This window comes from Mustela erminea, chromosome 5 (assembly GCF_009829155.1).
Source record: "Mustela erminea isolate mMusErm1 chromosome 5, mMusErm1.Pri, whole genome shotgun sequence".
Lineage (NCBI taxonomy): Eukaryota > Metazoa > Chordata > Mammalia > Carnivora > Mustelidae > Mustela > Mustela erminea.
In genome coordinates this window covers 1,547,620-1,550,932 of record NC_045618.1, presented here as the reverse complement: position 1 = coordinate 1,550,932, position 3,313 = coordinate 1,547,620, and the positions used below count along the sequence as shown (strand labels likewise).

The 3,313-nt window shown below is 45.5% G+C and overlaps 1 long non-coding RNA gene across 1 annotated transcript; it reads left to right on the top strand.

Annotated features, from left to right (window-relative positions):
- Nucleotides 1-429: 429 nt before the first annotated feature.
- On the top strand, nt 430-3,019 carry LOC116590308. Its single transcript, XR_004285540.1, has 3 exons — nt 430-505; nt 1,892-2,036; nt 2,476-3,019. It is a non-coding gene; the product is annotated as an uncharacterized LOC116590308 (long non-coding RNA).
- Nucleotides 3,020-3,313: the final 294 nt, after the last annotated feature.

The following is a 3,313-nucleotide window of genomic DNA, read 5'->3' as shown; positions in this document are numbered from 1 at the left end:
TCTAAATAACGACTTTATCACGTGTGTAATTATGTGAATATGCAGGCTTGTATCTATACATATGTTATATGTACATAAAATGCCTGAAAGATTCAAAATTATTTTTGTATGTATTTTATTTAACCCTTTGTAACTTTTAAAAAGTATTTTATTTTATTCTATTTATTTATTTAAGAGACAGAGAACACGAGCAGGGGGAGGAGCAGAGGCAGAGGAACAAGCAGACTCTGTGCCGAGCACAGACCCCCAACTCAGGGTTCAACCCCACAACCCTGAGATCGGGACCTGATCTGAAATGAAAAGTCAGACGCTGAACCGACTTGAGTCACCCAGGTGTCCCACCCTTTGTAACTCTTTAATTCACTTTCTCAGAGTTACTTTCTGTAACTCTTTTATTCTCTTTCTCATTTCACAGGTCTGGTGAGTGATATTCAGAGAGGTTGAGTGACTTGCCCAAGGTCACACAGCGAATGAGTTCCAGAGCTAAGTATATGAACCCAGACTGGTCTGTATCCAAAGTGTTTGCTTCCTCAATCTCCGAGTATTAATTAATGCAAAAAAAAAAAAAAAAAAAAAGAAAGAAAGAAAAAAAGAGGCAGCCCACTGATAGACGCTATCTCATTTTAACACGCACACTTGAAGTGTAGCTTCCTGGATTAACTTCATGAGGTAACTTGAAATACGATGTAGGAGGCTAGAAACTGTGGAAACAAGTAGCGTGAGCAAGTGTGAGAAGATACGATGGTTCTCGTGCCCGGGGTGAGGTCAGGCCCCCGTGGCGGGAGCCTGGAGGCTGAGTGCTCTGAGGGCTGGTCGCCTGGTCCCACTGGTCACCTGGTCAACATACCCTGTGAGGAGCATGTTGTTCCTGGTGCTGCTGGTGGTTTTGGTTATCCAGACGCGTCCCCCAGCTGTGCTGGATGTTTGGGTGAAATCGGAAGCAAACTGACCTAACTTCTCTAAAGCATAAAGTTGTGTTTCCAGAGGTCTGTGCCTGCACATCCTGTTTGTAGCATCAGCGACAGGGTGAGGAGGTCTTCTCTTGGTGGTGGCTGAGTCCCCAAACACAGAGATGCAGGGGGAGACACGGGGGAAAGCTAGAACATAGGGCCTCTTCAGAATGAGTTTCATACCTCTTAGGTTCCTTTTAGTTGCTTTAAAGTGGTTTACTTTCCCAACTTTCTGTACTCTTCTATTTCAAAATAATTTCAGACTCCCAGTAGCGTTGTAAAAATAGTAGAAAGAATGATCATACGCATTTCACCCCAACTGCTAACATTGTACAACACTTGCTTTACTGCTTCCTCTCCATGGATCTTCACGTTATCTTTTTTCTGAACATCTGAGAATATCAGAGACACCGTAGCCCTTTCTGCCACACTCCAGTGTGCGTGTCCTAAGAGTAAGGGCTCACTTTTAAGTCACCACAGTATCACGATTACAATCAAGAAATTATCAAAAAAAGAAGTGATCAGAATGCAGTGTAATTATCTAAGCTGCAAATATTATTCATTTTTCCCAATTATCCAAAAAAAATGTTCTTTATGGAAAAAAGGAATTCTGGTTCAAGAGCCTGATCCCAAATTATACATACTCATGTCTCTAGAGTCTTCTTTAATCTAGAAATGTTGCTACTTTTCCCCTTAGACCACCTTATTTTTGTAGAACACTTTAAGGGTCACAGAAAAATCCCAAATGTCCCCTGCACCCACATGCACCGTCTCCCCCTCCACCAACGTCCTGCACGACAGCGGGACATTTGTTTAGTCGATGAATGGGTGACGTTGACACATTATAATCCCTCCATAGTCCATAGTTTACACCTGGGTTCACTTTGGGTGTTGTACGTTCTATGGGTTTTGACAAATGTTTAATGACTCTTATCCACCAGGTATACAAATCGTATCACTGCCCTCAAGATACCCCGTTCTCACCTGCCCGTCTCTGCCCTGCTCTGAACCCCTGGCAAGCCCTCATCTTTCTACTGCTTCCACATCTTCGCCTCTTGCAGAAGGTCATCACGTCGGCATCCTACAGTAGGTGGCCTTTTCAGACTGGCTTCTCTAAGTGAGGTCCCTCCAGTCTTCGCTTGGCTAGACCGCTCACTTGTTTTTGGTGCTGAATGGTAATCCCGTTGTCTGGGTGGACCACAGTGTGCTTATCCCCTCCCCTCCAGAAGGACGTCTGGGTTGCTTCCTCGTTTGGGTCATGATGAACAAAACTGCTGCTAGAGACATCCACGGGCAGATTTTGCACGGGCACGGGTGCCATTCCAAGATTCCGTTGCTGCTTTTCTCAGAATCGTCTGGGGAGGAAATTTCTAGAGCGGTACTTCATGGGTTCTGGACGCATACGTCCCGAAACAGGGTTTGCCTTAGAATCACTGGGCTTCACAACCATTGTCACGTAGATGCCATAGGAATTCCCTTTCCATGCGAAACTTGGACAAAAAAACCTTTTGTTGGTCCTTTCTAGGAAGAGCCGGAAAGTACAGCATCGAGACTTGCAGAATGTCCTGAAGACACCAGTGAACGCTCGTGTAAGAAATACTGCCCTTTTCCAGCGTCTTGAGGGTCCAGGGGACGACAGCACAAGGAAACACAGGGGCGCTGACAAGTCTGAGTTGAACATGATTCAGAAGAAGAGCTCTGAACGTTTCCAACTTTTAGGACAAGAGGAACTAATGTGTGCGTAACAGAGATACACGAAAGCAAACCACAAGGGTGATGAGATCCCACCGCACACCCGTCAGAAGGGCTAAAATCAACAACACAGGGAACAACAGACCTTGGCGAGGAGGCAGAGGAAGGAGAGCCCCGTGCACGGTGGGTGGGAACGCGAGCTGCGCATCACTCTGCAAAACAGTATGGAGGCTCCTCGAAAAGTTAAAAATAGAATTACCATGTGATGCAGGAATTCTACCCGCGGATACTTGCCTAAAGCATAAAAAATACTAAGTCAAAGGGCTATAGGCCCCCCAATATTTATAGCAGCGATGTCCACAAGAGCCAAATTATGGAAAGAGCCCAATCCATCAGCTGATGAGTAGATAAAGAAGATGTGGTAGACACACACACACACACACACACACACGCACACACACACACACCTCACACACTGGAATACTACGCAGCCATCACACACACACACGCACACACACACACACCTCACACACTGGAATACTACGCAGCCATCACACACACACACACACACACACACACACACACTGGAATACTACGCAGCCATCAAAAGAATGAAATTTTGCCTTTTGCAATGAAGCGGATGGAGCCAGAGGGTATTATGCTGAGCGAAA